At 38.7% G+C, this 23,077-nt stretch overlaps 1 protein-coding gene and 1 long non-coding RNA gene across 2 annotated transcripts in view; one reads left to right on the forward strand and one right to left on the reverse strand.

The window, feature by feature from the left end:
* LOC113011309 (calsyntenin-2-like) overlaps positions 1 to 23,077 on the forward strand; it is a 154,377-nt gene that overhangs the window by 28,854 nt on the left and 102,446 nt on the right. The gene's annotated exons all lie outside the window — the stretch shown is intronic.
* On the reverse strand, positions 15,491 to 22,203 carry LOC113011310 (uncharacterized). The gene is made up of 3 exons (XR_003270515.1): positions 22,139 to 22,203; positions 20,935 to 21,140; positions 15,491 to 17,449 (listed from the first exon to the last, which is right to left on the reverse strand). It is a non-coding gene; the product is annotated as an uncharacterized LOC113011310 (long non-coding RNA).

The raw sequence follows: 23,077 nt of genomic DNA on the forward strand, positions 1-23,077 counted from the left end.
ATGTTAGTGCAACATTTCTTAATCACTTTCACTGTAGCGCTTGGCGTCTTCATTCCTCTTATCGGCCCAGATTTCTTCCCAGAGTCCTTTTGCTCATTTATTTCTGCTGTGTAATTAAAGTAATATTGCTGGTTCCCTTATGTGGAATTTTTTTTGTGCTTCTTACACCTCTGCAAACGAGAAGACTGTTTTCCGCTTGAAGGATAAAATCTGTTGTCTCGCAGCACTGATACCCATGAATGTCAAAGAACCTTGGCTGGACTTAACTGGTATTATAGAGACTTAAGACAAGATTCTCCCAGGATGCTCTGGGGACTGCCTTGACAGTCTGTCAACATTACCTCAAATGACCTCTTAATAATCTTGTCCTCTTCTTTCCTCTGTCTTTACCTCCTATTTCTTGTGATGATACTTTCAGCCAGGCACTGAAATTAACCCCTGGTGAGCACCAAGTATGGGTAGATTTTCTGTTTGGATAGTAGCTCTTGGAAGGCAATCCATTTTAGTCATTTAGTGATTTTCCCCGTAGTCTGATCATCCTATCATCCCGTTGTGGGATCGCAGATGACTGATCGCATTGCCAGCAGGGTGAGATATGTTATTAAAGTGCAGATATTATGGTATTGCCTGATTCCATAATCCACAATGCTCAAAAAAGAAAAGAAAAAAGAAAGAAACTCCTGATGTGAGACACCATGAATTTATTTATTTATTCACTTTAGCATGAAGATACCTTGTATGTATATATTTTGTAAATGCCTTATCTCCTCCTTAACGGGTAGGCCAATCTGAAGGAATTTGTTTTTGGAAGAATATAGTAAAGCCTATAGCAATAATGGGTAATTTTTAAAGATTTTTTATGAATCCCAATTTTTTTTTTGATTTTCATATATATGTATCACATTCATTTATTCATCCCCCTGAAAATGCGATGTGACATTCTGTGTTTGTTTCAGGTGTCAGGTTCAGCGTACATCACCAGTCGGTAACTTTACCATCACCAATGTTTAATGAAGTATTTAAATAATGCCACATATGAGATCAGTAAAGAAAAAACAACTTGTCCGGAACTGTTTTTATCATTTAAGAAACATTTCTAAACTCAGACTACTGGTATCAAAGGCAGAACTTGAGATGATTATTCATGCTTTTATCTCTTCTCGTTTGGATTATTGTAACGGTCTTTTTACGTGTTTCAACAAATCAGCGCCGGATCGCCTTCAGTCTGTACAGAATGCAGCGGCAAGACTTCTAACTGGTACAAACAAGAGGTCACACATTACTCCAGTTTTGGCTTCTCTTCATTGGTTGCCAGTAAATTTTAGGGTTCATTTTAAAATTTTAGTTGTAACTTTTAGAGCTCTGCATAGTGAAGCTCCCCAGTATATCTCTGACCTGTTGAAACCTCATGCTTCATCCCGAGCACTTAGGTCTTCAGGTCAGAGGCTACTGGTGGTCCCACGTACTAGGTTTAAAACACGTGGGGATTGGGCTTTTCAGGCACTGGCACCTAGGCTGTGGAACTCTCTGCCGTTGTCTTTACGCTGTCTAGACTCCACTGACTCCTTTAAAAAGCAGCTGAAGACATTTTTATACAAACAGGCTTTTAATTAATTTTAACTTGTATGTCTGATCTTATTGTGAAGCACTTTGCGATTTTCATCTGTGAAATGTGCTATATAAATAAATTTTACTTACTTACTTACAAAAAAAAGCAGTCATATTGAATTAATAACAATAATATTTTATTTTCCTTTTAAAAATATTATTATGGCAGCATGTTATAACAAATCGCCCTGCTGGACTTGAACTAGACATGTTCATGGTGAGAATTTTCAGCCTCAAGCTTTGGTGGTATCCTTTTAATTCTGTTATTTTTTTTATGACTGCGCAACATCAACAAACTTGTTTCAACCAAAATTTCATCACCCAGCCGTAAATAAGCATGCCTAACACAAAACCAGTAATGTGTGGTTTTCATTTAAAAGAGCATACAGTACAGTATTTCTGCTGTAGAGCTATTTTGCCTAAAGACATTTTTCTTTTTCAACTTTTCAAAATATTGGGAACAACTAAGAATATGAACTAAAAACATTCATTCTGACTACAGTCAAAGTGTTTGGATTTGTATCACTATTCACCATTCACAGTCTCGTAAATGTTCCTCTGTTAATCAGAATTCATTGCACTGCATTGTTAGGAAGCAGGATGTTAAATCTGTGACTGTGACTGGGTTGAATTTTGGAGAGGTGTGTTGAACATGTTTCACAACAGCATGGAGTCATTGCGCATTAGAGTGTTAAGTTTCTGACTTCATTAAAATTTAATTTTTTCCCCGAGAAACCAGTGCTCCATTTTTACTTTTCTCTGTGCTCTGCACACACCTTCACTATCTAGGCCAATGCACCCCATGGCCCCGGACTAACTGCAAGTGTCGTATTGCAGGGAAACAAAAGACTCATACACCGTTGTGTTGGCACACCTGAAGACGTTTGTGCTATATTTGTGAGGTCCCTTCTAGTTCATATCTATTTTTTAAGACCAAAACCTTAATAAAAAAAAAACAAGTGAGAATCTTCAATGGGTGTTTAAAGAAGTGATGAGCGGCCCCAAAATGCCCTCATTTTGCAAAAAAATATTTTGCTCTCAAGGCCTATAGCTTACATAAAACATATGGGCACACGCACACGACCTGCAGTGTCAGCTGTCCTGCTGGCAGTGCCAGCCAGACAGGGCCAGCCCCTCGGTCTAGCTGTGTCCAAGAATAGCGGTGTGTACGTCTCTGTGTTTGTAAATGTGTGCACACGTATACTTTGCACCAATAGAAAGAGAATGTGTTCCTATCCAGGAATAGATTACTGCTGGATGCAGGAGCTTTATCATCTGCAGGATGTTTACTCAGAGTTGCCCATACACTCGATTCGTCTCCCAGAACCCCTAATATATCATGCTGGACTATAACGACACACGGGGTATTACAATAAAAATGAATGCAGTGCAGCATGTATGACACACCAATATTTTAATCCACTGTGCAATATATTTGTGTGTAACAGAGGATGTGCTCTTTTTCTGATACTGTCCTGCTAATATTATACTATTTTGCCATTTCAACCATTTCACTTTCACAGTATGAAGGGAAAACACTAGTAAAATTGGGATGTGTTCAAATTTGGTTGAAACAGCTGCGTAAATAATGGGCAGGAATGCAGTGTAAAGCTTCCTCTGTACTGTGCTGCCTCTCCTACACCAAAAAAGTCAAAACAGGTACAGGTTGTTGCAAAATGTGGCACAATGACCACCTCCACAAGTTGTACTGAGTTAATTTTTTGAAAGGTGGAGTTATTTTTTGGACATTTTGTTGACTGTTTAACTATTTGTGAATTTTTGCAAAGACTTAGCGTGCACTGACTTTATTCTGTACACCTGTGTACGGAACAGAAACGATTTTTTTATTTCTGCCAGCGATTTAAAAATTTGCTACTGGTTTTGTATGTGAAAGATAAAAAACTGGGCAACACTGATATAGGTGAGTTAATGCATATAAACAAAAACGAATGCAACACCACTGTAAAAATTGCTATACTTGAAATGCACGGGGATGTTTACTTCTAATACCACAGCCTAAAATTTTTTTAAGAAAGCTGAGGTGACCCATGATTGCATTGTTGCCTGAGGAAAGCAAGAACTGTATAATCACAGGAAAATACACACAGGAATGCTGTTGCAGAAATATTACACATTATTTCCTCATCCCTCCTCTCCTATGTGTTTTTATCTATAGCAGTGTTGCATACAGTTAAATGTTACCATGACAATAGCAGGTTAACTGTTTGACAAGAAAAAATCAGTGTGGCAGAAGCGCAGGAACGATAAAGACTATAAACATGTGCATGCACAGAGTGTTTGCTAATGTAAACAGTGTGATCCATCAGTTTTGGTTTATACACTATGTGGACAAAAATATTGGGCCACACCTCTTAAATTTAGAATTCAGGTTTAATATAGAATTGAACACTTACTATTGCAGTCTTCATTTAAAAGACTGTTATGAAGGATTCTGGGCCATTCTAAAGAAATCACTGAAACCAAATGAAAATTATAAATGCTGATTATAAAGATGAAAACCTTGAAGCAAACCTCATTTTTCGATTTCTAATTAAGGTTTTTTTCTTAGCTATGACAGATGTTCAATTTGTTTCTTAAATCTTATATTTAAACTGAAAATAATTTTAACACAGGCAGTTGTTTTACTTGTGTGTACGATCGCTATGGACAGTAACCTTAAGCTAAAAAAAAATTACAAATTAGTTTTTTTCAGTTTTCTGTTAATTGCTTTTTCAGTTTCATTTTCGTTTGCAAAACAGATCATATTTAAGGGTTGTATTAAGGAGTTAAGGAGTGTTTTGTTAATATCTCATCTTCGTAAATCTGGAAACATTTAAATAAATGGGTTTTCTTTTCCACAGCCAGCCATCGTGCTCCTGCGTTTTCACGCACAAACACACAGACAACATTGGCCATGGTTCACCCCTCAGGCAGCCATAGACTAAAGTTGATATGGCAGCTTTTAAGATAATGTCTTAGAACATTAGCCTTTATGAGTAACATCACTGCATGAAAGGAGAGCTATAAAGGCAGGTAGAGAGATACCGCACTGAAATCATCATCCTCTGTGAAAATCATGCTGCTGGAGGTATTTTCTCCAGTTTTATCTCAACAGGGAACCACGAGAAACTCTCTCCGTTCCCCTGCAGGATAAAATCTAAATAAAGAATTATATCCTGTGTCTTTAAACCATAATGCTATTACTCCTACATTAATACTACATCTGCTGTCACTGATAATATCCTGAAAAAAAAAAATCTTTGCAGCTCAGTGCACGTGTACCTCAACAGTAGACTGACAGCTCAAGCAGATTGTAAAACAATCTCATGGAGAGTGAAAATCTGGAAAAAACCGATACTCCAGTTTTTACTCTTGATTTTATTTTTTTTATTTTGCTTTTTACAGTACAGAGTTGACATAACAAATCGGTTTTGTGTCAAAAAAGTGATTGGAGCCATTCAGTATAAATCATGCATGTAAACTTACACACAGTTAATAGCTGCCAATCAAATGTAAATGGGACCTGTTAATGATGGATATTGATACTAGTGCAGCCATAAATTCAGTTTAAAGGTTTCTTTAGTGATTCCTGATTTATTTATTTTCCCACATGGGGAAAACAGTAAAACAGGTAGGCTGACAAGTCTGCAGTTTTTCAGATTGAACAAAAAAACATCACCAGCTCTGTCTGTCAAGTGGCAGAGAACACAAAGCTGGATTTCTGCTGCAGGGGGAGGTTAATGGAGCACTATCCACCCGCAATACCACATACTGTGTGGTAAAGTCACAGAAGCTGTGTAGCGTAGGCCTGGATGCAGCTCTTGCTGATTTAGACTCCACTGCTGATGGTGAAGAGAGAAATCAGTGGGAGTCAGGGGAGAGAGGCTTTATCCTACCTTAATTAGGAACATAAGTGAACAGAAAGTGGCTGAACAACTGAAGGTAAAGGTTAAGTCATAACATGGATCCTTTTCCCCAATGCTCATGCCCAGCGAGGGGTTAGTTTGGTGTGGAGTAATTGAAATGATGGCTGGGAGTTCACAACCCATCTCGGCTCCACAGAGAGCAATTTACAGTCTGAGCCCTCCTTTGAAATATTTAGGATTTTTGGTCAGCATATGGCCCAAACCGTAGAAGTTTAAGTGTGCTGACTGAATAATGAATTGTCTAGTGATAAAAGCTTCATGCAGCACAGGTCCTTGATGGTTTGATTATTTCCTATCGGTTGAGTAAAAGATAACTGTTGTTCCATGTTTTTGCAGCAGAGCTGGATTATGGCATCAGATGTTTGTTCTGTGTAACCTAAACAAGTTATTTTATTGGTTTATTTTTAACGTATAGGTATGTAGATGTTTTGCAAAGATCCATATGTTAAAATAAATGAGCTAATACCAGTAGTTCTATCTCTCATATTTTTCTGTTTTGTTGTAGACATTTTAATGTCAGAATGGTTTCCTGTGAGGAGTTTAAAAAAAAAAAATCAAATAATCAAACAATGCGGAGACAGAATACATTAAAGCCTTGCATGGAACACAGGTGCAGAAAAGCTCCACTGCCATGAGTATGACGTCAATGATTTGTCATTTGTAGCTATTAGAAAAACGTGCCAGCACTGATGAAGGGAATTGATAAGCTTGGAGACAAACAATTCCAAATGACAGATCACAGCTGGAACGTGTTCTTAAATCACGTTTTGATTATTTTTCCTAGATTAAAGTTTACAAATTCACCACTTCTTGGTAAATATTCAGCCTTTAGTGTGTCATCTTTCTCTTTCAGCTATTTTTTTAAGACTTATTGGGTCAGTGTCAGATTGCATGAAAATATAAATATGTCTTTTGACATTAGAGAAGGTGGTATTGAGTTTAGGCACAGCAGCACACTGGAGACATAGATGCATTGACAGTTTTCTCGGTATAGCCATATAACCCTGGAAGCTGTTAGCCGTCAGTCTTGTTAAGGTCTCCTGAGGTAAATTGGTCCCTGCAGGTGGCCAGACACAAACGATTTCAAAACCCCTAATTAACTGCAACCTTTGGAATGATCAACCTCACCTGGACTAGTGGGAACAGGGCCCTCTGCTGGAGCCTGACTTGGCACGGGGGCTTATGAGTATGAGTGCCTGGGACTGTACCGCAGCCCATAGGAGCAAAATGGAGCTGCAGCCATATGGGCACACCACCTGCAAAGGCAAGGTGCTGAGATGTGTTGCATTGCCAATCAAGTGACAGACAAAAGCGGGATATTTGGCATGCTGACGCAAATCTCTGACAGAAACAGACATATCCTGCCGAAAACTGCTGCTTAGGATGCAGAAGCTTGCTACTGCCAAGTTTCAGCGCTGATTAATTGAATTAATACAGTAAGGAAGAAAGGAAGGGTCTACTAAATGATAATAAATTGGTCTGAAGATAAATAAGAAGCCTAAAATGAGTTCTGCTCAGCAGGGGAAAAAGAAATCTTGTTTCCATTTGCGTGTCCAGTTCTACCAGACTCTACCTGCTTATCTGAACCCATGGGCTACCTATTATGTTCAAACTGAAGAGTTTAGAGTGATTCTCTTTTGATCTTGCATCATTGCTCTCTCCCCGTGGCCGTCGGTGTCAGTGAACAACACCGGCAGCCTGAGCGCATCAATGAGCTGCGGCCTGAACTCTGCTGAAGCGTGAGTCACCACGGGCAACAAAACTTTAAAGCTACTTTACACCTTTGATGAGATGCAAGAAAGCATGAGCTTAATAATCTTCTGACAAATGCTACACTTAAAATATTTTGGCTGTAAGCAGTATTTCATTTTAAAAAGCCTCTGCTCAGATTAGGATTACTATGACAATCAGAATAAACTGATGAAGTTTAGCATTTGATGAGAATTAAAATCCACAATTAAAGTAAAAAAAATAAATTCATTTAAAAGAAATGGGTTTCCTGATTAAGCCTGTCTGCAGCTTAAGTGTAGCAGATATCAAAAACATATCTGTCTGCTCATTTTAATGCCGCTGAGATTGAAACACACAGCACATTTAGACATATAGGAAAAGGAGCAACACATCTATCCTTTTCAACCAACATGAACAATGCAGGGGAACCGTGTGAGCTGGTGATAAGACTCTGCATAGATCTTCACTGCTGCCATGTGGCAGAGCCACTTACACTCGCACACCAACACGCCACCTCAAAACCAACCCAAAATGCACTGTAAATATCCCAAAAACACAGGCTGGGGATGTGCTTAAATAAATTAAAGAAATTGAAATTTAGTTTGGGGGAGGAAGATAACACGCTGTTGCACAAATCATCGCTGGTGGATATGAAGAAAGCGGTGTGTTACAATGAGGCTTTTCGCGAATGCACCAAGGCTACTGTCAAGTTCTTTTTTGTAGAAAATCCAAAGAACAAAACTTGATGTGATCAAATATTCAGTGCCAGAAATGTTTAAAAAACAAAACAGTGCAGGCATACCAAGATGCTTTTAAGCTAATTTGAAATGTCTTATTGAATCAAGGAGCTGGTGGCATGCTGCCAGGATGTAAGAGGATTCTAATTTGCTTTTATCATGGAGGAACATTTCTGTTCTACTCAGCATGGTGAAACTAAAACATCTGTCCTTTTTGAGGTTCCGAGCTGTGATCGAAAAGAACAGATTCTTCAGATTTTTAACAACATTGTAATGTTTTCGCTGCTTTTTGTGAAATAAAATGTCTAAATGTGTTGAAGAAGGAAGATCACTGGCTCTCTACATTTATTGCTGCTAATCATACACATCATGAAGAGCTCCTTCAATTATACATGCAGTAAACTGAGGAGTGGATAATACGTTTGTAATTAGTATGAAGTTTATTTAAGTTGGCAGGTGCAGTGTTTATACATTAAGAATAATTATTGCATTTTCATCTGCTGTACACAAAGCACCAGCAACTGAGACTGTGTGTAACTGCGGGCAATAATTCCTCACAGGGAATATTTCCCAACACACAGTGAGATTCGCTTCCTCCCTCTCTCTCTCTCCATCTGAAAGGTCAGAGGATGAGAGCCATTTTCTTTTGCAGCTCTCTGCTTCCCGCTATTTTTGATCCAGACTTATGAATCCATTCTTTATCATCTCTAATAAAATTTGCCCGCGCTCCCTATTGCATTACTTTCTATCCCTGTCTGCTCTGTAAGACGACTCTGGTCTGATAGGGCATTATCAGACAACAGCTAAGCCCGGGACAATTATTCAACCATTAGACCAAGCAGGAAGTCTGATTAGCTTCGCTGTCAGACATCTGCCATCCCACCTGCAACCCAAGGTCTAAATAACCTCAGCTACAGCAGAGAAGACTGCTCAGTGGGCTGAATACTAGATGGTCCTTCTATGACTTAAACTCGCTTCATTTGTATATGATTAAAGTTAAATGTGTATATTTTTGGTGCGTTTGAACTGGTAAACGTATTGTTATTGCAAAAGTCAGTTCCGGCTTTATAAGCGGTTATGTATGGCTTTTGTTTTGAAAGCTCAAAATGAACGTTACATATATATTTATATATTTCTTCACTGTTTTACTTGAAAACACAAAAGGGATCAGAAGAGGAAAATAACCTTGGATAGTTTAGTGCAATTTTTGTTGCTTTAAAATACTTATGTATATATGCCTTAAAGAACAAAACGTTCAAATCTTAAGATTTGTGTCTAATCTCTGGGATACCGTAGAGCATAGGTGTCAAACTCTGGCCCGCGGGCCAAATTTAGCCCGCAGCCTAATTACATTTGGCCTGCGAAGCCATACCAAATTACTATTAGAGCTGGCCTACTGGTATTATACAGCTTATATATATTGTTTAGTATTAAGCTTTGCTTGTTCCATATTCAGTTTTTCAGCAAAACGTGTTTGAGTCCATAAGAAAAGATTCATTCTTATATCTGGAGGAATAAATATATTTCAATAAATATTAACGTTAGCCCGCGACTTTGTTCCAGTTTAGAATTTTGGCCCACTGTGTATTTGAGTTTGACACCCCTGCCGTATAGTGTGTTACTTGAAAAAGAGCTGTAGACTTAGTTGATTTTATGGAACTGGAGCTCTCTGGCATTAACAGCAAGTTAAGGACAAAGTTACCATTTCCAGTCATTTGATATCATTGATTGTTGTTAATTTCTTAAAAACACATTCAATAATGTTGCTAATACTAAAGCTGGTTTGAAGCAGTAACCACAGACGGCAAGTCCACGCTGGTTCAAATCAACTATTAATACAATATTTACACATTTGTTGCTGTTCCAATGCAGAAAATTTACTTCAAAAAAAGGTCCAATGTGGTACACACTGTTTTTGTTATGCATGTTTTTTGCAGCTCTCTGTAGGACTTCACGGATGTGTTAACAAGCTTCACAGCACCAATTTGAATTCTAGCTGTCCAAGCAATTTTACAGAAGCGAATGATCTTCCCTTGGAAATGCCTGCTTGGCTGACAGTAAAGAATCTGCAGTGCTACTTATCAATGTATACACACTTTAATCCACTGCGTGAATATCTGGTTGAGTAAGTGGCCTATAGGGCAAATGTTACATCACTTCATTAAAGTTCCACAGACAATAAACACAGCCCCTGTTATGAAGAGACTGCACTGATCCCCTGCATTTCTATAATTAACCAGCAAATTAGCAAGCAGCAAACAGGGAAGGAGGGTGAAGAGGACAGATGGTGGGGTTGCCACCCATGCCGATGCTGTACGAGCGAGAGTAGGCAAGAGCCTGAAAATAGATCATTAAACAGAATAAAGGAGGATGAGGACAAATCATTGGCATAGAAGAATGAAAAGAAATAAAACCACAGGCGCAGTATCGCAGCAGATGTGCAGCCTGAAGTAGCACATAGTTTAGACTGATACATAGACACTTGTGGTCCTGCAAAGTTTCAACAGTATATGCAGTTCTTTTGTGAGTATTCACTTATGGGGTAGATTTGTAATGATATAAAAACTGGGGGTTTCCAATTATAACAAATATTTATGTAGTTTTACTTATATTTACCATTTAAAAAGTAATACAAAAATACAACAAATGTGTTAAACAAATAAATATAATAAATAATAAATATAAGATCCTGTGTACCAATGGGAATTGGTACACAGGATCATCTGATCACTTAGGAAGCATTCTCACATCACCGCTCCAATGTTTGACAGTAGGATTTTGATATTTGAGGGCGTATATCTGCTGGAATGATCCTCATAGTGATAATGACCAATTGTCATCACAAGTCAAACTAGCCAAGCTGAGTTAGCATTAGCCAACCTACCTGTATGTCAGTAACATGACATCACCCGATTCAAAGTAAATGAAAACCGAGGGTTTTGAATCCTGTGTGAATCCTGCCTTAGGCCCAGATGAGCGGGTGTTTTTGACAAAAAGGCTCATCTAGCAGGGGCAACTACAGGTCCCTGCCAGCCCACCACAAAGAGCTGAACCTGACAACCAAACGACACCTCTTTTGCGTGCTGCTGAAAGCTGAGTGGGTGAGAGCCTCCCGGTGATCCGGAGACAAAGGTAGCTGCAGGCACCTGTTACAGGCTTTTAGAAGTGAAAATCTAATTAAAATTACAATCTGATTACTTTCTTAGTACTTAAAAAAAAAGTACGCACCTCTGTCTGTACCACTCTCATGAATGCAGTGTGCATTGAATGTCTTGAGAAAGAAGAAAGAACTTATTGTAGTTGTTAAAGGTCAGGATCCCTGTGACACCATGTCCATCCCGTTTTTGTGAAAAGAAACTCTCAGAAACAACCTTAACTGACTTTCATTACATATGGAAGAAGTGATCTGCTTAGGATTTGGTTTACACCACAAAAATAGATTTTGTAGCCAAAATCTGCCAATCTCTGGGGGTGAGGTCACTGAGGAAGTTAAACAACTCCTTGGTGGCAGAGGTCCGCCCCGAGTTCCTGAAGGGTTTGGATGTTGTAGGGCTGTCTTGGTTGACACGCCTCTACAATGTTGCGTGGAGATCAGGGGCAGTACCCTTGGACTGGCAGACCGGGGTGGTGGTCCCCATCTTTAAGAAAGGGGACCGGAGGGTGTGTTCCAACTATCCGATTGTTCAGTCTGACGTCACTAGCCGTGTCTGGACCTAAACTCCGCTGCAGGTCCATATATCAAACGATCACTATGGCATTACTGAGAGTTGAAAAACTGTCTAAAGTCTTTCATCTTTAATAAAATGATCAGCGTTCTGCTCTACCAGGTGTAACAATTGAGTTTAACATCCAGGCATCCATGAAAACGGAATTTATGACATTTAACGGAGTTAGAAGTTAGCAGGGAGTTAGCTCGCTAGCTTCTATCTAAATACAATATAGCATGTCCTGACTGCGGGGTTTTGGAAACAAATTAAAACGTACAGCTCTGTTATCACTTCCAACATAAATGAAGACAGAAAACTAAACAGCAGTGACGTTTGTAGGGTTACTGAAGTTGGGCTAGCTGGTATATAATGATGTGCTACGTGACCGCTAGCGACATTGCTATGTTAGCACAATATAAACAAGCTAACTTTTTTTCCACTTGATAAAAGTTAACGTGAGTGTTCTCGGTGGTCAGGAACAAATGTAATCGCATGGCAGGATGCTGTAAAAGGACCAAACTTCAGCCAGGAGAATAACTGAGATAATCCATCCACAATATGAGGTTAGTCATTCATACTGCTGCATGGGCTGGGCTGTAGTTACATCCTAAGGTTTGAAAAACTGAGCTTAAATAAATGATTAGCGGTAATAAAAGCCGAGGGAGGTCAACAGTGATCACTGACTGTTTTAGGAGCTTTTTGAGATTAAATAGAAGAAAATACATAACATTAAACATGTTAACAACACAAAAGCCATATTAAACGCAGACTACTTTAGGCCCGGAAGTAGGATTCGTCACGTCATCACTTAACAATCGGATAGGGGGATCCCACTCCTCAGCCTCCCTGGAAAAGTCTATGCCAGGGGGCTGAAGAGGAGAGTACGTCCGTTAGTCGAACACAGGACACATGAACTTGATATAGGCAAAAGATAAACAGAGATGTGACTGACTTCACACAGGTGATGCAAATAACCAAAGACAGACAACTAGATACAAGAGGATGGGAAATATTAAGGCAGGAGATCGATAATAAGAACTAAACTCTAGACTAAATATTCAAAATACAGGAAACAAATATATAGACATTCAACAAACCCAGCATATTAGAATATTCAAGTAAACATTAGAAAGTCCAAAAAATGCAGTTTGCCAACATGTTGCCACCGATCTGAGTGAGTTTTTATCAGTGAGCATGACTTGAGCACACTTAACTCAACTGGCTGCCAGCTTGTTGCATTCTGGTGATATTTTGATAGAACAGGAAAAGTGCTGAGTGCACATGTAAGAGTTAAATGTGAATTTCTCTCTATTTTAACAGCAACGTGTGGTTTTCACTGATTTATCACAGGTAATTGTTGTATTATCAGAAACAAATTGCATATAATTGCCAAACTGACCCATCAGACTAATAGCTGACCAAGTCTGTCTTTATCTTATTGGATAAAACTGGTATTGAGAAAGTTTAAATTTGAGGACATAAATTAGAGTTGAAAACGGTGATGAATTGCTATATGTATTACTGCAATACACAATTATATCGGATTGTGAGTGAAGTATTGTGCTAACACCGCCTCGTGGGGTATCTGGTGAGTTCCATCGCTCATCTGCATCCATAAATCATAATCAAAAATAAAAGTAAACACATTTAAAACAACAAGAATGAAAAGCAGACGTCTTGTACATCGTCAATATAGTGAGATTTACGCATGTTGGCTTAAAAACACGAGTAAATATCACTTCTTTTTGAAATTCAAAGAGAAGGGTTTGATGTGTATTTTGTTTCAGGCTTGGGAAAGAGTAGCACAGATTGCTAATGGTCCTGTCCCCCCAGCAACATCCTCTCTTATGACTCTTAACAGCTTGGCTTGTGTCAGTTCATCTGGACATCACAGACGGATACTTAGGGCAGAACAAGATAGAGCTTTTAGTTTGAGGAATAAACTTTGGTAAATTATGTTGAGAGAAATGTATGTGTGCAAATTGCCCATTGCGTCTCTGTACTCCATATTGCATCCCTGTGAAAATGGTCAATTTATCCCCATTTTAATGTATCCACAAACCCCCACACATGCACATACAGACACATTAGCTTTATGGTTGTGACCTTTCCTGATAATGGTCAGATGGCTATCCGCTGACCTTGCTGTGTTAACAGTTTGTCCCCTGGCAGCTTTTTTTCTCCTTTCCCCACTTAATGGATCCCCTAATGTGATATTTCTAGAAGAAGGGAAGTGTGTGTGTGTGTGTGTGTGTGTGTGTGTGTGTGTGTGTGTGTGTGTGTGTGTGTGTGTGTGTGTGTGTGTGTGAGAGAGAGATGAGGAAACAAAATTGGTAGTGAGAAGGAGACAGAGAGAGAAAATAAACTCTGACTGAGAGATGACACTTTTGTCTGAAAGTTAATGCTATTTTTAAGTACACTCTGAAAAAGAAAACAAAACTAAAAATAAAGTATGCAGCTGTCTCCAATTCTCTGCCTAATTTAACAATACAAACACTGCAATAGACAGAACCAGCTCTGTAGTTCTCACTAATGCGAGGTCATGGCTCAATTTCTTTCACAATCCATGGGCACAGAAACAAAATTATAGGCTTCCAGAGTTTAGATTTATGACTTCATTGCTTATTTTAAATGCTGTATGTGAGGGTATTATGATTCAGGGTCAGTCTTTTGTCATAAAGAGTTTGATCAATGGTTGTTGAATTGGATCCACTAATGACTAACCGTTTGGCCAGTTCATAGCTGCTAGGAAAGCATAGACTCCATGCAAAAACACATCTCCTGGCCCTGCCATTAGATGCATTTCCGGATTTTTTAAATTGGGTGACACTGGGAGAACCTGTAGGTAATGGAGTTAACTCCATAACTGGCTGTAACTAGAAATATTTGTTATTCTGTTGAGTGGCACAATTAAAGAACAGTGTTTTGCACATAGTTTAATTCATACTCTGGCTCTACTCTACAGCTTCCTGATGGCTGAACTCCTTTCCCTATTTCTAAGGGAGAAATAGGGAATCTCCCTTAGATGGATTTCTGCTTCTTGTATCCGCAGTCTCTTTCTTACAGTCACTAACCAAAGCTCATGAACATAGGTGAAGGTAGAGACGTAGATTGACTAGTAAATTGAAAGCTTCGCTTTTAGGCTCAGCTCTCTCTGATGGTGCATTCGCTTCACTGCAGCTGCAACACCAATCCATCTGTTGATCTCCCACTCACCTCTTTCGTGAGCAAGATCCCGAAATACTTAAATTCCTCTACTTGGGGCAGTAACTTGCTCCTGATGTAGAGTAGGCTCTTCATCTTTTTCCTGTTGAGGAACGAAGCACCAAGAACAAGTCCGACTCATTGCCGTAGCGTCTCTTAATATCGACAATTTTGCTTTATGTTATTTGTTTTAATAGTTTAGACGTCATCCCAACTTTTTGGGAATTAGGATTGTATATGTGATTTTGATACAAAGTGCAGTGGATTTGAAATGTTTAACTGGAATCAGCTGGGTGTTTTGCACCCATTCAAGTTGACGGTTTTTCCATAGCTGGTCGGATATTTATAGTCTATGTTCAGTGTTTCAAATGATACCTAATGCAATGCTTCTCTAAAATATCTATAAATTGTTTTGAATTGAAATGTTAGACTTTTTTTGGAGACGATTTTGCCTGTCACTGCTGCTCATGTGTGAACTACAACTCTCCACATTAACTCCTGTTTGCAGCCATTTTTTGAGGCAGAGCAGGGATGAAGTTTTGTCAAAAAAGTCTTTTTTTTGCTTTTGTGTATTTGCCAGTTTTTTTTTTTTTCATGTTGTGGAGACATTTAAAATTGAGCAATGATTTTGGGGAATTTGTGCACACAACACAAATGGCTGGCATTCAGTCTTTGTCAAGGTGTCAGAGATAATTGATGTTTGAATAGCTGCTGGTCTGAGCAGTTCTTTTACTAAAGACAAAAACTGCATGTTTCATTCCCCAGATTCTTTGTTTCCTTACCAAAACCTATTTTTGAGCATCACAGCCCTTAGCATGCACAAAACACAGTATGTGTTTGAAATCAGCTACTTTAAATTATTAATGCAAACCAAACAACTCACAGTCTTGAGTTCTGGTGATAAAACCTACTCTGCTGTTTTTCGAGTCTATCAGAGGGCAGTAAGAAAAGTATGATGAAAACATAAGAAAGATAAGAAGTATGTAAAACAGCAACAGCAAAAAGTAGGAGCATTTTCAGACTGCCACCTCAGGGGAAATATATGAGTTTAGTTCCCTGCCTGGGGAAATTACCTGCAAATGATTAGTGTCTGTTGCATTCACGAAAGCTATATCTGCAAAGGTATTTGGACCCACCGGACAAGTTCTGAAGACCCAAACCGTAGAAAACTGAGGGTGCTCAGTTTGTGTGGAAAGGAGCAATGGACTGCCCCAACTGATGTCTTGTAATATTGAAGGTAACACAAACTGAGCGCCGTTTGTGTACACGTGGATGTAGAAAAAAAGCAACTTGGGAGACAGGGAGGAGGAAATTCAATTTGATTGTAATCTGATGTACACATTCTACTGTTTGTGAGTTAAATTAGATTTTAGATTTGTTTTCTCTGCCTCTCCCCTATACCCCTTACAGTATTAGAGGGGGGATTTATCTGGAAAGATCTATGGTTGTGCCTGATTGAAGAATCATGCTGTGGGAATAGTGGGCAGATGGTAATCTATCAAACAGACAACGAAATGTTTTATTTCTTGTTCCGTTGCCAAAGCACTGAAGAACAAACATCTTATTTTACCCTCAATTATAAAAGCCTTGGTTCATGGACAGGCTGTTTTCCATGTGACTGGCTTAAAATGCATAAGCTTAGCTTTTGGTTTAGGCAGCGTAGTTCAATATGTCTCATTAGTCCATTTTCTTATTGTTAGTGTCTCTCTCTGTCCAGATCTTTCTCCAGATCTTTCCTTTTTTTCATTAACTAACACATTATACTATAAACCAGCATGACCCCGTTTAATTTTCATACATTGTTATCCGCCAATTTCCACATAGTGTGTAAATTCAATGCGTTTCAGTTAGGTGCTGAACCATCTTCTCTTATGCGCAGTATTGGGGACTCTGGCACAGAGGAGGCAAAACTAAATTAAAATGCAAAATTGTTTGTTTTAAAACAATGTAAAAATTGGACTGAGCCAATGTGATATCAGTCACAGGTTTTCATTGTATAACTTAACATTAGTGTTATGGAATGTTGGATACTTTACTTTATGAACGCATACACCGCTTCATACACATATGTCTAAACAGTACAAAGTAATTGGCTAATAAAATACTAGAATTTCATTCATCAGAGCTCAAACAAAAACTTTTTGTTGGGCTTGTATCACAGCCAGTCAGCAATAGTCATTAAAAATGCTCCAAAAGGCACCAAGAGCACACACACAGGGAGAGGTCCAGTTTAATGACTCAAAGGAACAGATGAGGCCTGACAGACTCTGATTGGCTCAATCAAAGCGGCCGTGCCCCTACCTCAGTTATCCAGGTTAATGAGTTAAAAAAAAAAAGTTCACTCCACTCATAGATGTTATGAGGGTTAAATTAAACATTAAGGCTGAACCTGACTGTATATTTGCTTGTTAAAGCTGTAAAGATGGTCATCGTAACATTGGAGTCTCTGGGGGTTGACGCCCTTTTTGCAGCCAGCCTCACGTGGAACCTAAAAGTACTATAGGTTATGCCACTTTGGTATCACTTTTCAGAATGCCTGTAACACAAAATACAAACACCTGTGAGAGAAAAAAATTAAGGACATCATAATGAAAATTCCTGAACTATGTTTAGTGACATGTCTTTCAGTGTCTTTAAAGATTTATCTTTGAAAAATATCTGGAAGTAGAATCTAAGTGGTGGTTGCAGACTGTGGTAAAAGCAAATAAATTATACTTTGACACGAAATTTCTACACTTGAAAGAAAATGCTTGTCGTTGTTGATATTTTTAGTTGTTTATTTAATGTTTAAAAAACCTAAAATTGAACAGTTGCAAATAGTAGTGGCATGGCTCAAGGTGAGAAGGTAAGTGTTTGGGATTTTATGCCTTTATATCTTAAAATCGGTGCAAATATTAATCACGAGAACTTAATGAAAACCTGATTAGAGGTTGTTGACTAAAGGTGACTCTTAAAGGACACGGGGATGAAACTGATTAGATTTTAGTGCTCATTGTTCAAGATAACAGTGACCACTAAAATGTTTTTGACCTTGGCTTAAGAATTAATTTGCTAATTTGCCTTCACAGAAATAAAGTCCAGACACTTTCTCCATGTAAACGTTTGCAATATCATAATTCCGCAATAAAACTTGGTATTATTCAAGTTTCACATCTGGGCGAACACATTACTGGATTGTTGATAACCTATTAAATTCCTTCAAATTCTTCAGTTTATAGCATCTGGACGGAAATTGATACACACAACAAGTTTACAGTTTGGTACGGGCAAACAACCCCATCCTCCATCCTAATTGTTTTTTCTTTCTTCACATTTCCACATCGACTCATTTACAATTAAATGGTAAATGGCCTGTATTTATATAGCGCTTTACTAGTCCCTAAGGACCCCAAAGCACTTTACATATCCAGTCATTCACCCATTCACACACTGGTGATGGCAGCTACATTGTAGCCACAGCCACCCTGGGGCGCACTGACCGAGGCGAGGCTGCCGGACACTGGCGCCATGGGGCCTTCTGACCACCACCAGTAGGCAACGGGTGAAGCGTCTTGCCCAAGGACACAACGACCAAGACGGTCCTAGCCGGGGCTCGAACCGGCAACCTTCCGATTACAAGGCGAACTCCCAACTCTTGAGCCACGGTCCCCCGAATTAACTGTTCTTAGACACATAGTTAATGTTTTTCACGCCTTTTTTTGACAACATGCTTTAATCTTAGTCAAATGAAATAACATCTTTTGCTTTTAAGCAAACAGATGATCATATAAAGCTGGTTAGGAAATGAGGAGAAACGAATAACATGCAACTAGTGTCCCCTTTTCAAATTAAATCACTTGTCAGCATCTTGAAACTCCACAAATCTCACCTGTGCATTCCTTTCTGCTTCTAACTATTTCTCCCATAAAGATAACATTCGACAACCTCCTCTGTACCCTTAATGATGTGTTTTGACACCTCAGAATATATCATTATATTAAAATCCTGTATTCTGCCAGAGACCAACCCCCACTAACTTCAGACGCACATCCAGTCATTTTGTTCTGTAAGCAGAAACTGCCCAGTTCAAAAACGAGCTTCAAGCCTTACTCCTAGCAGCGGTAAAGAGTTCAATTTTACCTCATGTTTTTATTTCTGACCTCGCTTTCATGTATCATACTTTTTCACCACATGACAAGATTCATTTTCATCCAGGAAGTTTAATAGGAATTTTTTGTTTTATATTTGGCCTGGAATCACAAAGGTACTCCTTTTTCCCCCACTTTCTTTTAAATTCATTTATAAAAGTTTCTTTTTTACCAAAGGGAGAGTCTTACCTTTTTAATAACTGTGAATTAGATGTTGCCGACATCTATAGAGCTATAGGTTTCGTTTTTTTTTTTTTTTTTTAAAAACCAGCATGTCCCTGTTTACATGCAATAGAGGACACCGAGTGATACCATATAGTCCCTGGATCTCCCTCATTTTTCTCATTAAAGTCAAGTCGGCTTTTTAGCCTACACAGCGTCTTCGTTAGCATAAACTGAAGTCAGCCAGAGATGGATTTAAAGACCTCTGTGCTGTGAGACTAAAACAGACACAGATGTCAGATTTAAAAGCTTGATGCACCGGCACCGTATTGGAATAAGTGTTGCTGTTGAATCACTACATCGCAGTGCTTATTTAAAATGTGGCTCCACTGTGAAGGAATCATCCTATTAAAAAGACCTGAATGACCTCATATCTACACATCCAGCACCACATGCGTTGTCACTATCTGCAAACCATACTTTATTATAACCTGGCCTTCCCTCATTTTTACTTTTTGAGTTATCTGTGCATTTATTTTGTTATCAGACTACAGCTACACAATGATTCAGTGTCTGCAATTAATTTGACTGAAACATTTGAAAACCCCAGGGCTGCTTGTTTCTAATGCGGATTCTGGTCCCGATGCCTTTTGTCAAGTAACTGTGTCAATTGCCATGCAGTGATGCTGTGTAGTGTGCACCAACACAATGTCCTAATGACTGCAATACAACCACTGTGCTGCTGTGTCAGGAGCGCAGAATGAATCAGCAGGCTAAGCATAATTATAGAAAGGTGCAAGGTAACAGCATCATGAGTACCAGCTAAATAACTTTGTTTTGAGTCGCACCATCGGCCCATTTTGTTCACATGCAGTTGTAGCCAAATTAAAGTGCCAAAAATGTTTAATCATCCATGTTTTTTTCTATTCTCTTTCATGTATTGAGTAGATATTTCTACCTTCCTCAGTTTGTGTATGACTGGCTATAGATATAAGCCTGGAAATCTGTCAATAAGAATAGCCGGCACTGCTAGATTGATTCATTGGACAGTTGATACTCATTTAATCGATCATAAAATTGTTGAAAATGATGACAATGACACCTGACAATGATGGATGCTCATGTTAAAGATGAACAGAGTTTCATATAATGAGGTGAGTGTATGTAAGAGTAAGCTTCTGTGAGCCAAAATGTGAGGTTTCAGACAGATTGAAACATGACTTCAGAGAGAGGTTATTCTTAATGTGGTATTTCAGTCACCAAGCACCTCCAACATGCTATTGACACCTTGGGTTTGCATTAGCCAGCCAATCAGAAGAAAGACAGACGCTCAAACCATCATTGTGAATTAAAAAAAAACTCCAAAAAGAGTCCAAAAAAAAGTAAAAAGGAGCAGGGATGCTTTAATTTTAAACTTCTGAAACATTGCAAATATTGTTTAAATCAAAGCAAACAAGCAATTATTGTTACAAACTATTTATTTTTATATATATATATATATATATATATATATATATATATATATATATATATTCTTTATTCTCCACATTAATAATGCAGGTTTTTTAAATTAATTTATCTTCACAACCTAATGTCACGGGCTGCTTCACAAGCCGGAGTCTGAGGTTTAAGCCAGAATTTAATTGGTACTGTGATTCCATTGTGACGTTATAATATAAATAACATATGACTTAAAATATCATTTATAGAAATAGCACATCACTTTACTTACTTTTCTCATGCCTCGCCTGTGTACCACCTTTTACTCCCCACAAACTTCCACTGTTGAGAGACTGGATCTCATTATCATTTTCTTGTTCCCCATAAACATGCGGATCATCAAAAATGCGATTTCCTTTTTCCTGATAATGCATCCTGGAAATGAACACTCCAAGCGGAGACAATTCAGCGGTAGGTGGGTTCAGTGTCATCCATTCTCTGTACAGTAAAAGCCAACAGAGATTACATGGTAAGAAAAGACAACCCAAAAAGAAAATTACTGCATTGATATTATATGCTGTTTATTTATATATAAATGTTTGACGACAAAAGCAGATATCAGTCAAAATGTGGTGGGTTTTTTTTCTTGACTCACCACCTCGTGAAAGTATAGTTCAGTAAATTTATACATTTCTAATTTATATTTCTAAAACTTGTTAAGGCGGTAGGTCCCACCCTTTAAAACAGATGTTTTTTAAATATAAAAACAATGATTCGATCAGCTTGATTTGATACTAATGAATGTGAGTGTATGAGCAAACTTGTGCAAACACTCACTTATGCAAAAGTAATTAAGCAGTCTGCACTATAACATATGCACATGAGTTTTTTCTTTTAAAAACCCCCCACTTTGATTCTCACCAACCTCTTTCCTCTCACATCTGTACTCTTGCTTTTGTTACTTTCTTTGTGCTCTAGTAATTTTTGGTAAAGATTGGAGAGAGAGTTGGTGAACAGAGGGTGCAAGCAGAGAGCAGGCTAATACCATACTGTGAGGTTGAGAGTTGGGTGCTCGAAAGAGAAAAATGACTTCAAATACTTCTGTTCCCTTCAGTGCTGCACCTCCCCTGGATAAAGCACTCTCTGGTGATGAACACTGCATCTGTGTGACCGGGTCACTCGTCACTGACTTTCTCTCGTCTGTCCTTCTGCTTATCGGATTATTGACCGGTCTTCACACTGTGCCTTGGCCCCCTTTTTTCCCCCCTCATAAATTTTAGGGGAGCTGCAGCTATCTGAGGATCTCAAGGTCATGTTGAATTGCATGTTCATTTTCAATAAGGAAATCTTTTTAGAAGAAAGAGCTAAGCCTGATCTTATATAAAGAAATAAGCCCACTGTATATCTAATTTCTTGGTTACACTCGGTTTTCACTGTGCTACTGCTTGCTACTGCAGGCTTTTTAACTTAAAAAAAAGGCAAAGAGGATTACCCACCTTCAGCTTGACGACGCCCAGCAGGATGGAAATTTTCACCTTTTTTTTAACGTTTAAAAAGAGAGAAAGTGTCACGGCTGGCGGAGTGAGCCGTGTGGAGTGGAGGAAAAGGAGGACCCAAAATGCAGCAAACTGATGATACGAGTGAAGTTTATTTACACGGTGGCAGTGGCAAAAACAGGCAATGAAGCATGAGTAATGACAAACCTAAACTGGGAGAAACTAAAGAGCAAACCTGAAGTCTACAAAACAGAGAGCGGAGCAGAGAGACGCAGACTAAGGAACAGGATACCAAGAAACACAGACGAGCCGACAAAGAACACAGACCGACACCCACTAAATATACACACACAAGGTAATCAGGTAATCACACACAAGAGGGAAGAACAGCTGAACCTAATACACATGAGGACCGGAGGAGACAAGCTGAACACAATGACAACAGACACAGACTTTCAGAACAAGACAGGAAATCTAGACCCGAACCGGACACAAAGGGGGGAGGACACAGAATAGCTAGAACAGAGGAAAATAATCACAAAACACAAAACGCTGGGTCAAAATGACCCAGGACCATGACAGAAAGAACAAAATATGGACATTTCAGATAGGAGACACATGGGCAGATTTGTTGTTGCTGGGGCAAAAAGACTATAAATACAAATCATTATCGAAATCATTATCAAAAAATATAATACGTTAGCAGGTCTATGCTCGTGTTAATGTTTCTTGGCTTTGTCTAAGAAATGCTTTGTAACCTGATAATGCAATACAGCTTTCCATAGGAGCAGGTTATAGTCATAAAAGTCATTAAAAACTCAGAGCCACCAGGTAAATTATAATTCACTTTTGCTTCTTGTGCTTCTATTTTCTTGTCAAGAAAAACATGCTTTGCGGTGCTGTGTGGTAAATATCGAAGGCTTGCAGCTACACTTCCTT

This window comes from Astatotilapia calliptera, chromosome 18 (assembly GCF_900246225.1).
Source record: "Astatotilapia calliptera chromosome 18, fAstCal1.2, whole genome shotgun sequence".
Taxonomy (NCBI): Eukaryota; Metazoa; Chordata; class Actinopteri; order Cichliformes; family Cichlidae; genus Astatotilapia; species Astatotilapia calliptera.